The sequence below is a fragment of the Trachinotus anak genome, unplaced genomic scaffold (genome assembly GCF_046630095.1).
Source record: "Trachinotus anak isolate AG129_WGS33_773 ecotype Australia unplaced genomic scaffold, CSIRO_AGI_Tana_v1 ptg000002l, whole genome shotgun sequence".
Taxonomy (NCBI): domain Eukaryota; kingdom Metazoa; phylum Chordata; class Actinopteri; order Carangiformes; family Carangidae; genus Trachinotus; species Trachinotus anak.
This window is the reverse complement of record NW_027273853.1, coordinates 23,543,745-23,557,500: the sequence shown is the minus strand read 5'-3', so window position 1 is coordinate 23,557,500 and position 13,756 is coordinate 23,543,745. Positions and strand designations below refer to the sequence as shown.

General features: G+C 39.9%; 1 protein-coding gene across 2 annotated transcripts in view; it reads left to right on the top strand.

The window, feature by feature from the left end:
- The window catches only part of LOC139605538 (alpha-1,3-mannosyl-glycoprotein 4-beta-N-acetylglucosaminyltransferase C-like), a 103,389-nt gene that overhangs the window by 2,732 nt on the left and 86,901 nt on the right, over positions 1-13,756 (top strand). Inside the window, exon 2 of one of the 2 annotated variants that reach the window (XM_071457098.1) lies at positions 1-11,255. This exon is cut by the window's left edge and continues 1,536 nt beyond it. The exons of the other annotated variant lie outside the window; for it this stretch is intronic. The gene's annotated coding sequence lies outside the window, so the exon portion shown is untranslated. The remainder of the gene's footprint in view (positions 11,256-13,756) is intronic. 2 annotated transcript variants of the gene reach the window in all.

The following is a 13,756-nucleotide window of genomic DNA, read 5'->3' as shown; positions in this document are numbered from 1 at the left end:
GTAATATTGCAATACATCACAAAAATAGGCACAAGCATCCTGTCATCACATGGGTCTTATTGTGCAGTCCATTCAGTGGTTTCCAGAAAAAAAAACCCAATTATATAGATATTTTCTCATGATAGACTACAGTGGTCAGCTGCTTGTTTGGTTAATCACTTGCTGGATTTGCATCTCAAAATTTGGATTTATCTTTAAGGGGTTCATTTTTGACAATGATGTGAAGACTCCTAAAATACAGTATCTTTCTATCAATAGCTGCATCATATAGTGATTAGTTACATGTTTTATAACCCCACCAAACTGGCACTAATATTGCTTTTCAGGGGGAGCTGAAGTCTCTTTGAGCTTTGAAAAAGGCATGAACCCTCACTGGCTTCCCATCTACGACACTGTCAGCAGTGTTTGTCGAAGGTATCATGATGGTAGCTCAGTTCTCAGCAGCGGTGGGCAGGATTTTTTCCCCCACTGGACCACCTGTTTGCCAGCTGGTTTGTTTTTGTACTGAGAAAGATAGTTGTCCAATTAGATAAAATATATTCTCATTTCATATATGTCTCCTATTTATGTTGTACATTGTTGTGACATTACTGCCTTGGTTTGTACCAACAAAACAAACAAACTAAAAACATTACAATACACGTATAAATAACTATGTTTAACACATTATATCTGTGGTAGATATTATTTAGTGACAATTGTGAACAAATAAGCATTTGCATACATTCGCATACAGCAAGAAATCCACTGTTCAGAGAGAAAAGTCAGTCCTGGAAAATACAGACCAGATGCAAGAAGACACCTGAGAGAGACGCCAGAGGACGTTGACACGTTGAGGAGAATCTCAGCCGCTCTGTCCATGTGCAGTATGTGCACAGTTTGGACGCTGTGCAGTGTAGCTGTAGTAATACTGTGCAGATTCCTATGGTGAATGTTAGTATGAAGCACAGGCCCTGTGGACTTTGTTCCCCAGTGAAGAAGTGACTGGACTCTTAAATCAAATGAGTCATTTTTTTTTTTTACATCCATTCATGCCGTACAACGAATTTTTCTTTAAAGCAAGAAGAGGCTCTATGGACAGCCTCTTGACCCGGTGTGCTCAGGCAGAACATAAACCTAAAAAGCTCTATTCCTTCAGACCTTTTTGAATGGAATTACATGCAGGCTTATTTCTGTTGCCTTGCTACAGTTAACACAGACACATTGTGTAGACAATATGAAAATGTCAATGCAAGGAAGACTTTTGTGCTTGTACAGTAATTGTGCAATCACTCTATTGAGACCCTCAGACTTTATCAGTCTTCATTTTCTTTTGTACAGTAGTGGTTTATAACTTCATGTTTCCACCATTTTCAGCCCAGTGAAAAAGTTCTCTTCGAAACAGCTCAACAAGTTTCTGTTGAATTAAATGATGCAATCATTGACACTGGACTTAAAAATGGCGAAATGAAATCTCCCAATTACAAGAGCCGTAATTCGAAATGAAGATACAAACTACACTTGCAGTGTATGAGCCAATGAACTTGCTTCGAGACACTGATGATTGCAGCTCCATCCACTCAGGTCTGGACAGCCTCTCACTTGATTTCTCCGTGAAAGGTTAGACAAATGCCACAAATAACTATCGGTCTGCTTCCTGACCGTACCCTTCCCCACGGTGTCTTACCATGTTGATTATCTGAGGTGGTCGTGAATGTCTCGGCAACTGAATCTATTGAGCAGCCGCTGAGCTTTTGCTGTGACACGAGGGATGTGAGGCGTAAGCGTCAAGAGAATGAAAGTTGCTTCAGCGATAGTGGAACCGAGGGTCTATGTTCAGCCGCTGGAAAGAGAAATCTTAATGCCGGCACAGAGTGAACGACTGAGTCACTGACTGACTTCCTGCCTGGCTGAATGAGTGAAAGAATGGACCGTACTTGCAGCATGATTCGCACCGATGCCAAGATTAGCAGGGGAAGGAGCTGAAACACTCCAGGCACGAATCCAGACTGTATATTCATACAGTCGGAGATGCATTGATGTTGCTGTCAAGTGCTTAGCTGGTTCAGTGAGCAGGGTGATGCAAGCTTGAATATCATGTTTATTAAGAGAGGGGAGAGGAGGGGTCCCGTGGCCCTGAGTATATAATATTCAGCCCCATATGCTCAACATAAGGTTTTCTCCCGCTGCAGGAAGACAGAATCAGTTGTCGTGAGGCACCTACCATGTTTTCATTGAATTTACCTTGAATGAACTTTTTTTCTCAGCTGACGTTAATACATTTTTAGTCATTAACAGTTGAAGGTGCGTTGCTGTAAGTAACATGAACTGCAGTCAACCTCGAATAGCAGTCGGCAGCTCTGTGAAACCCAGCAGGTATGTTCTATTACTAATAGACTCTAGATGGAAAAGTTGTTCTTGTTTTTTGTAATGTATCAAACTGTCAAGCTTTCTACAGTTAATGTAAGTGGTTAGTAATGGTGGGGTAAATATTAATCGAGGTCCAAGTGATTCATAAAAATGTAAAATGATTAAAGACAAAGCTACAGAATTGAATCAACTGTTAGTCAGGCTTAGGCAGATGTCAAAAATGTAATATCTTGATTCAGTCCAGCGCAAATATCGCAATATATGATATTGTTGCAGGGGGCACAATTTCTTTTTTCTTTATTCTGAAGGGAAGGAGTAGTTTATAATGTAATTATATTGTTATACTTTATATTTCACATTTTTTTAATAATATATGTTTATAATATTGTATATTATGTTTCAGGTATAAGCCACTAAACAGCAGTTGAAAGTTTTATTTGTCACATGCTAAGGTACAATGTACAGTAAGCAAAGCAGTGACAGGATGGTTAGACTATACAAAACTACAAAACTGTAAAGAAAAAAGAAATTCAATATAATAAAAAAACAATGCAGATGATGGGGAATATCAGGATATTTGATATCATCTAATATCGACTAAAGTCCATATTGGTAACAATTTTAATAGCTTTATCTTTTAAACTTATGGTTTAAATCCTTACTTTTCTAAATTTAAATGTGTCCGTTACTAATTCACTGATAGCGACGGAAATACAGTGTCTTCTGATGAAATACAAACAGATCCATCACATCCACTGAAAGCTTTGGCTGACAGCCTGAAATGTTGGCTGTCATTTCCATAATCTTCTTGTTACAATTTGTAATGTTCAACATGCAATGTCTTTAAAATCTTATGTTTCTACAAATTAGTGGTGCTTTTGCAATAATAACCACTGCCCATTTACATGTCGATATCTTAGCACTGGGCTGTATTTTCTGTGCTGATGTCAAATTGCAAGCGATTGGTGTCAAACCTGAATAGAATTTTGGTGTAGGCAGAAATAAAGTCAGAGCGCAGATTATTGAGAACTCAAGTATTAAAATCTGACGCTGAATGTCTGTTGATACTCTTCTGTACTTATTGTTAGAGGGTTAGATGGTTTGTGATTCAGTCAAACTTTGGCCAACTTTTGGGATTTTATTCAGGCAGTGTTCTTGTCTGCTTGTGTGTTGACATTTAACTTTTGAGAACATTGGGCTTTTTTTGGGCGTTGAATGAAAAACAGGGTTTAGCATAGCCTAACTGTAAAAACATGTTGATATTAATAAGAAAAGGTATCTTCACCAAAACTGCATTATTTTGATTGGCTATTTGACATTTTGAAATGGGGCCAAACCCCCTCAGATGTACCAAGCTGTGCGTACATTATCACAATAAGGTCTGACCTGAGTACACCATGTGATGATTAATTACCCTTGAGATAGCTGTGGCAGATATTGAACAGATGATTGTTTTTATCCATATTTATACATTTTAAATAATAGAGCCAATTTTATAATGACATATACAATAGGTCAGACAATAGTAGGTAAACTTTATCTACCAGGGTTATAGTGGGAACAGTACAATGAAAAGAAGGAAATACATAGTTAAAAACTGGAAATAACAATATAAAAACAATTTAAAAAATAAAATAAAAACTATAAAAATTAAACAGGGTAATTATACAATACAAGATAAAGTGCATTAAGAGGTAAAGTGCATACAAAACAGCTGGGTTTTTGGCAGCTTCTTAAAAAAAAAAAAAACGGATTTGATAATTTAATGCAACTGTAAGGAGCTATACAATAGTGTGATACCGTGCAAATTCCTACAGTGTGGTCTGTATTTTGCTCATAAATAAAATTGAAATTTATGGCAAACAGATAAGTTATTTGTAGCTGTGGGGGATATTTCAATCCCCTGCACTTCCTGTCATCATTCATCCATGCTTTAACAATTCCCCTTTACCCCCAGTGTTTGATTTGGTTCCCCATTTCCACATCCTTTGAGAGAGGTTCACAATGACATTCACACTTTCTTTTAGGGACACTTCTTTGTACCAAACACACACAGAGATGAGCTTTTAGTCTTCTCTATTTCACACGTCACATATTTGAACCTGATGTGTTGTGGAGGTTTGTTTTCCAGCTGTCATAGATAACAGTGGGGGACCGTGTTAGTGTTAACAGTGATTCATTCAACACTGAGAATTTCATTCACATTGTGGCTGGACAAAAGCCAAATACAACTACTGAACATATTGTAACTGAAGTTAAGAATTGTGTCATTATTAGTTCAGCTCACTGTTATGACAGTTTACTATTTAGAGTGGTTTTACCTTGGCTTCTTGTAATTATGTGGGAGTGTGAACCTGGTGTATTTAATGAATGCCAGAATTATTTTTTTTTTTCTGAGATTAGAAAGATTTTATGAACATTACTGAAACATGGGAACAAGTGAAGCCAAATTGTCAATGCAATGTTTTGATCTGAGGTGGTCCCAATTAGGCTGTAAAAAAATGAATAGTGCCCTAGTTCTAGCAAGTGTTGAAGACCCTTAGCTGGGCTAGCAAAGGTGAAGCACACTCTGGAAATGTCTTACAAAAGGCTTGAACTCTGGTGCACTAAACCCAACAGGATGTAAAGGAGAAGAAGAAAACTGTGATCTTTCAAACAGTCATGATTCTTCTCGAGTAAATCTATTTTATCATCAGGTTGTACCTCAAATTCCTGATGTTCTTCCTCGATACCAAGGGTTTTATTAAATTTGTAACAACTACGAAAATTCTATTTTGTGACTGTTTAAAAAATTGGTTGCTTGTAACAGGGATAATTTAACTGAAAATAAATGGTGCGTACTGGTGTGTGTGTACTGTCAGTGACACATTTTCTTCAACTCTGTGTTTTCTGTGCAGTTTGCACTTCCTTAATGTCGGTTTCTGTTCCTTTCTGATGCCAAGAAATTCTACACCTTTTTTTTTTTTTTTATCATTTCAATCAATCAGTTAATCACTGTGATTAAAGACAATTTACAATTTACATTAAACAAATACTAAATTATTAAATTAATCAGCCAGATTTACTTAAGCATCCCAAGCAAAACTGTGTTAGTGTTATCAGTGGTTGATCAGTGTTAATAATCTGATTATAATACCTGATGCAATAATGTCTAAGAACTGTAATGTATCTTTTTTAGGTGGGCCTGATTCAATGCAGTGTTAAAACCCGTAATAATGCATCATATTTATTAGATGATGATATATTGTCACATAAATGTGGTATAGTCATATATACAGTATTTAGCGTTGTAAAAGTACAAAGCAACTTGAGATTCAGTGATTAAATGATTAATTAGTCGATCAAACGAAAATTAAATGTCAACTATTTTTCAAAATTTTCAACCAAAAAAGACAAATATGCCTCCCAGTTCTCAGAGGTCAACATTCGTGCTCTTTCATTGTGGTAAACTGCATAGTTTTTGATTTTCGATGACTGGTCGGACGAGACATTTACCAATATCAATATCAATGTATGCCCAGCGATATTGTGATGGGCATGTTCTCTGATGTTTTATAGACCAAATGATGAATCAATTAATAAAATAATATGCAGATTAATCAGTAATAAAAAATACTAATTAGTTGGGCGGAAAGGCAAATACTCATGTATTATGTATATGACACAGGTGGAAACATTTGACAGTTACTTGATCTACAGGATGTCGTAGAAATTATCGTTTTCCCTCCACAGGAGAAAATGAAATGTCACAGCACTAAGCTTTCAAAGAGTTCAAATAAGAACGCTCAGCTTAGCAAAGCTGTGTCCATTATAGAGGAAAAGTTGCTTATATAGCAGCATTAGGTCTCCTTGTGTTTTGAAGTGGAATGATCTTCCACTCACTGAAGTGTGCTTTGGCTGCCTCATCTTCCGTCTCTGTGGTCATTTTCCCTCAGTGTCTCCCCCTCTGCTGCTCATTTAGCAAAATGTGACTTTCTGCCCATTAGTAGCCAAGAAGGTCTGCACTCAGACAGTTAAGTGTGGAGTTCACATCCACAAAAAACACACCTCTGTTCTTAAGGTTTTATCTCTTTGTGTGGAATACATTAATTAATAAGTAACATACCACTGCGCTGTGTAGTCCTGTGACCCATCGACCCAAGTACAAAAATACAGTTTTCTCCTGGTCACATGTGGTATCTACCAATATAGGAAGTTTTCCTGTCTGCCTGTGCTGAGCTTTTTAGATATGTGCCTCTGAGATTTCTATATCCACCCCACACAATAGAGACAACGGTGACAGCTTTCATTTGAAAGACTTTCTACCACAGAAATAGTCCCTATGAAAGTGGTTGACAGTCAGTTTTTAAAATGTCTTTTTTTTTTTTTTTATAGTTTTGAAGAGCAGCAATGAAGTTCCTTTCATCTCCATTGTATCAATATGGAGACAGAAGCTTCAGAGGAGAATGCCACAAAATCTTGGTACATAAAGCAATCAGTTTGAATGGGTAGATGCTGCAGCACTAGGGGTGAGAAAATTAGAGATGTTTTTCTCCACACAATATTCCTCTGAAAGTCAAAATATTTTTGTAAGTGAGACGTTCAATGGTTACATTGTCCAAATGGTACATGAACCTACTTGTGCCATGTTTACAGAAGTCACATTATCATATTAATTCACAGAAATTATTATTATATTGTTGGTATATGTAAACTAAAAGACCCCCTTCATGAAAATCAAGTTTTAATGTGTCAGCCACTGCCAGTTACGAGGTAACAAACAGCATAAACAAATGCAAGAAGCTAACTGCGCTAACCATTCTGATACAGCTCATACTCACCGACAGACTCAACAGACTCCTCATCTGAGTCTGGGTCTGACTGAGGCTCAAACATGTGGCTGAGTCTCTCTGATGTTTCCTCTGCTAACCACCTTGATAGTCTCTGCTCAGTTTCCTGTCAACCTAGCAGAAGCAGCGCTGGCTGATGGGGCACAAGGCCTTATCCAGATTTCTTAATGAGGAAGTAATTGTGCTGCCAATCACAGTTTTCCATTTTCTTTCACTATTTTGTGGGAAAAGCATATTAAACAAAATATTCATCATAGAGTGTTTTAAATAGTTTAAAACATGTCTGAAGAGGAACCTGAACATGTTTGAAGTTTGGACAGTAGGTCAGACAAAACAACCAATATCCCAACATCGGATTGGGCATAATGATGGGCATTTTTCACTATTTTCACATTGAAAGGCTAAAAGATTAAGAGTAGCGTAGTCTTATTTGTACCTTTTTATCTGGGACATTTTAATATAGGAGGAGGGCAGAGCCATTATATACAGTACATTAGAGTTGTAAGAGTCTTCTTGTTGTCTGTAATTAGGACTGTAGAGATGATAATGGGCGCTAATGGATTGCTAGACAGCAGCACCAAAGTGCCAAAGAATCAAAGGAAGAATGAATTCCCTTATGAAATATGCATTAACGACAGTGAAATAAAGACGAAAGGCAAGCTGTGCTTGTTTGGAGAACGGAGTAGAGGGCTGGTTGAAATAGGTTGCATAACCATGCCATATTGCTATTCCATTTTTTTTTCAATTCACACCAGCTGTTGATGAAAGCATGAAGCAGCTTTGATCACCAAGAGGAGGTGCGCCGAGGTTGACATTACAGATGAGGACCTGAAGGCGACTGAGACCGCCTGCTTGCATGATTTATTTATTTATTTATTTATATTCACAAAGGAGTTTGATTTCCTCAAGCTGCTCTTTGGAAACTCAAGAAAAGTCAACATCTCAAAGTTATATCGGTGCTTTGTCTTCAAAATGCAGCTTTACTGGAGCAGACTTAACAGTTACGACTGTCCAGAAAGGTTGGCACAGGTACTGGCTGATCCTCCTCTCAATAATTTGATCACATGAATTTTATACAAGTTCCTGCAGAATGTGCAGGTGGTGAATGTAGAGCAGCAGAGCACCATGCAAAGCAGTACATCAAACTGTTAACAGACTCCAGTAAACAATGAAACCTTCATGAATAATTGCTTCCAATTGTTCCTCTGATGGAGTCACCAGGATTACCAATAAACGGCTGAATATGAGGCTGTCTGTGCTGATATTTAGTCCACTGCAGTCGCACTGTTAACAGTTCCCAGCAAGCCTTTAAATTTTACTCACTTAAAACTCAGATCGACAAAAAGTGGAAATTCCAAATGTCAGCATTTGTACAAGGCGCCATGGGAAAGAAATTCAGATAGCACGGGTGATGCACCTGCGACTGAAACTGCTCATTGTCGTCACTAATTTATCACTGGAATTTCAGGCAGCACAGGTGCTCAGACAGTATATACAGGTCTGGAGATTACTGCTGGAGGAAATGATTCGCTTAATGTATGGAGCTTAGAGTCACAAAACTCACCTAAAAATAGTTCAAGTTAGGAACTAGTTTCAGAAGTTTCCCTAAATTTATGACAATTTGACAATCTGAGAAAGTTTACACATACACAGCAGAATCCAAAAGTCTAAGACCACTTCCCCAGAAGCACTGCCGTGATCCGCTCCACAGCAGTGGTGGCAGCAAGCCAGGTAGCAATAGCAACAGATGCGTAACACATCCATAATGAGGGTAACAATAAGTTACCTAATGTTATCAGGCTTTGTGTAGCTGGTCGCTAATGAAATCAGACATGTAACATTAGTTACTTACACTTATGAGTCAGGCTGGAGCTCTTCAGCAGCTCTTAGGGTTCCCCACCTTGGAAAAGCCAGACCTGTATTGGCTCTGATCCACGGTTGGACTGGTAAAGAAATTCTGCCTTGGACTTATCTGCTGGGACTGTCCACACATATGACACTGATGGAGCTGGTAAAAACTCTATGGATGTTTGGATGGTCCACTGGCTGACATGGGATTTGAGGCGGTAGTCTGGATACCGTGTGTAAAATATAGGACAAGCAGAGATGAATGTGTTTTACACCTGAACATTAACATCAAACAACAAGCAGTCAGTCTACTCGAATCAACTCTCGATTGATCTTAACCTATTATTCATCATTTTAGAATGCAGATATTTACTGTAGTAAAATAATAGAAAATACTAGTAATAAAACGGGGAATCGTTAAACTTCAAACAATACCCAACCCTTACAGCTCGCTGCATTTACTGTGCTTAATCTTACGAATAACCACAATGTTTTTGAGGTGACATAGTAATAATATACAATATGCACTAACCGTAAATATTCCTAATACATTGTACAAACACTTGCCCATACCACTCTGACGAATCATTTGCCAAAAGCAGCTGGAATCGTGATGTGTTGTGTTGCATTTGAACCCTTCACATTTCGAGCAGTTTGATTTTGTTCTCACACTTTTGTCTCATTTATTATGAATAGTGCTGCAAGCCTGCGGTGGGGCTCACACAGTGCACTGCGCTTTTGGGTTGATGTGGAGAAAATGACTCTGGGTTTGGGCTCGAGTGCCGTATGTCGGGGGTTGCGCCACCCGCTGTGACAAGCTGACTATGCTGAAATAAATCAAGTCACTGCTCTGTCAGTCCCAAGTTAATTTCAAGAACTGGACTTTGCACGACTTTTCAGTGAGATGTCAGTGTCTGATTTAAAAAAAAAAAAAAACTGTCACCAACCAAAGATTACTGTCGGTATTTTGGGTCATAAGATTCAGGAACTGACTGTTAATGCCACCAATTCATATCAGAGTTACATGGCAGCAGAGGAGAGGTCTTTTCTTCTTTTTCAAAAGAAATTCAGTCGGAAATAGTTACATGCAATGTGAAAAAACTGTACACTGCAGTCTGTAGTAAAAAAAAAAAAAAAAAAAGGGAATATATAAGGTTTGAAAGGTTGTTTTAAAGATCCAGTGACTCAGAAATGTAATGGTAGACGTCACTGTGCTCATTCTCAAGCCAAAACACAAGCATTACTATTATTAAAGTATTTGCATGGTGATATATCACCTTCGTACAAGAGCTTTTGGCTGGATCTCTGCTCTATTTAACCAGCTCACTCGTCCCTTTTGTAAAAAAAAAGACTATCCTTTCGTGCCAGTTACAGGCCACACACCTCCAGTCCATCCGCGGGACCTGTTGATGTTGTCACATTTCCTTTCTCTCAGAGAGAGAGATGGATAAATGTCACAGATTACTTAATGCTGTGGGTCTTTTTTTTTTGTCTACCTCTATCCCCAGATGTGCACACATACACGATGTCAGCAGGGTGTCTCTGAGAGAATCTAATTCTGCTGCTTCCTGCAGGCTCTGTTTCTTCAGGTACACATCTGCCATCACCCCTTAAATTGAGCTCATGAATTATTGAAGTCTGTCCCGCTGCTCCGACCCTCAAATGTAATTAGTTTTGCCCAACACTTCTCGCCATGATACACTTTGTGGGCTGCAGGAAGTGGGGGTGTGTGTTTTGGGGTTGTTCCTTTAAGACAGGAAAAACTGAAAAGTGGAGAAGAGCAGGGTGGAAAGCACCAATGAGAAACCAGGGTGTACAGAAACTGTTGGTGGAACCTTGGCCAGGGGAGTTGTGCATTAAGGGAAGAAAAGGGGGAGGTGTGGTGGGATTTTTGTTTTGTTTTTTTATTTTTCTATTTGGAGGGGTGTGCTCTTGAGAGAGTGGGCGAATGAACGAGAAAGAGCGGAGAGGAGGGGGGAGAGTGAGAGAAGGAACATCCATGCGCGGGAGTGAGAAGACAAAAAAAAAAAAAAAAAAAGAAATCCTCATCGCCAGGCTACTCACTGCCTTTACAATGACTGTTTATCCCACTTTTCCGAGAGCCAATTATCTGCTCCCGCATGAGTCATGGAGCTCATTTAGACTGGTGGCGTTCACCGAGCATCGGCAGAGCTGCCTCACGATACACACGCAGTGGAAGGAGTGATGCGTTTACATGCTTTAGGGCAGGTGAGTGTGCTGATTTTTTTTTTTTCTCATGATGGTGCTGCTGCGAGAGGTGACGCTTTCTGCCTCCACTTTCCAGCAGTTCGATTCGCTCTCTCTGCATGCTGCTCCATTTCTATGTGTGTGTGTGTGTGTGTGTGTTTTTTTTTTACCCATGCTGGAGGAATATCTGACTCCTCTCAGACAGCATGCTGTTTCTCTCCTCCCTTTCAAATGAAACCCCCTCTCCACCCCACCCCCTGTTTCTATCGTGTGCTGTCCGCTGCCTCTTCTCTTCCATCTTCCTTCTTTTTTGTCTTCCTGTGCTTTTGCCACTGGCTCTGAGACATGTTACTATGTCTGATCCAGACAAAATAACTCATTTCAGACACACACTGCTCTCCATCCTGCAGCGGTGAACCTGCCGAGCCAGGCTGCAGTCCGCGCTGTTTTACCTCTTTGATGATCCAACTTCTTGGAGTCTTCTCCAGTCGCTGCCGCACTGTTCATCACACCAATTAATGAGTCTCATAATTAGTCCGACAAAAACAAAGGCAGGAGCGATGTCATTCTGTCGTGTTTGTGTTTTCGCTTCACTGAGGTGTTCCCACATCCTCACAGCTCTGTCTTCCTCACTCGCACTCCTGTCGGCTTATTTCACACAGTGAGAACTTCATTCCACTTTTTAGGGAAACAACTCCCGGCGCTCGGAGCAGAGGTCACCAAACAGGTAGAGCCTCCGCTGTCCCGTTTGAGCGCTTTAGAGATTGCGGTGAATTGCCTGCCCGGGCCCCGCTTGGCTCTATTTCATACTATTGTCTGCTCACGGTGATTAACTGCCCGCTCTTGTGGCTCGGGTGATTTCTGCTTTGTGTTGAGAGCTTCGTCCGCAGCCGGCGAACGGGACTGTGTGTGAAGGGATGGGGGAGGGGGGGGGGGGCAGCAGCCAGGATTGGAGGGTCAGCTGATCGGCTCTGAGGTGCGGGAGATTTATGACCCCCCAGAACAAAGCTGTGTCTGCTGAGGGACCATAAACCATAAATCAGGGAGAAGTGGGTCAGATTGGGTCAGTGCTCATCTGTTCGCTGCAGATCTGCTCTGTCTTTTCCTAAAGGTGCTGTTTCTTCTCCTTTTCTTCTTTTTCACACCTGACTCTGACACCATGAGTGACTCTCTCACTTATTTCTCTTGGACGAGTCGACCTGTTGTTTGGTTAATTTATCCGTCACTGTTAAACTCAGCGATATTCACCTGTCAGTCAGATTTGCTAATGAATTCCTGTTTTCCATTTTAAAATGTCATTAGCTTCTCAAAGTGAATCACCCCTAATCCTTTTATTATCTCCCGTCATGTTAACACTGTTGGCCTTTAGTCTCCGCTCATCTTAATCATCCTAATTATTTAATGTTTGTCTTTTTCAAGAGGCTGGTGAGAATGAAATGCTCTCTTGTTCCACTTGATTCTGATTGTTGGTTTGACTGGTTTCGTCCTCCTCGGGACAGGCAAAGCCATTGTGGGAAAAGAAAATGATTTTCTGCAGACAGCTGAGCAGTGGGATTGCAGCTACAGACATGCATTACATTACAATGATTCATCTGGTACCTGCACACCCAAAGTGGGCTAAACAAATACTTTATCAGCTGTTTTATGAGACTGATATTCAACAAAAACACGCACAGGCTTGCAGCAGACTGCCGGCTTCACTGTAAAGGCAGTGGGCGACGGGTATGGGAATAGCGATGAATAACTTGAAGCTGTGTTTTCGAAGTTGAGACAGCTTGAGTAGGGAGATAAATAATCTCTGCCAGGAAGGATGGATCTTAATTTATTTGTGTCTCTATTGTTGCACAAAGAGGCGCTGCACACTGCTGCTGGAAATCAAACATGCAAATGCTGGCTGTGGAATGGAAATGACTGCGAAACATCACAAGTCTCTCAGTATGACTGCTATAACAGCAGGGATTTGTACTTGTGTTTACAACAACACTGATAATATTTTCTCCCGTTTTAGTGTGAGCAGGAATTAAGCATGAGAGCGAAGCGTGCCGGGTTAGTATCTTTTCCCCCTTTATTATGCTAATACCTGACAGGTTTACATTATGTTAGCTATGTATGGAATTGTCAGGTTCGTGTCTATGTATTGTCAACAGAGAAAAAGTGCTCTTAAAGAAGCTTCAATCAGATGTTTCCCCAACACCTTCACAGATATTTTCTTCTTATTATGAAAAGTGGAAATGCTGCTGCTTGAAAAAGCCAAAAAACTGACCTTTTCTGAGCTAAATGTTAATTCATACACAGTGTGAACATGGCCTGGGCAGCAACTGAAGTGATCCCAGAGTGTTCTGTCTGCAGTTTGTGGCTTTTCACACATTTAGTTTGCAGCTGAAGTTGTGTTGCTACGACGAGTGGTGTTACACAGGCACAATCGAGTCTGTAGGGTTCGGTTTATTGCCGCTGTCCTGTCTTATTGTTACATCCGTTTTCGGATGTGGCTCTGGACTTTATTGGAAAACTGTTTTCAAGCT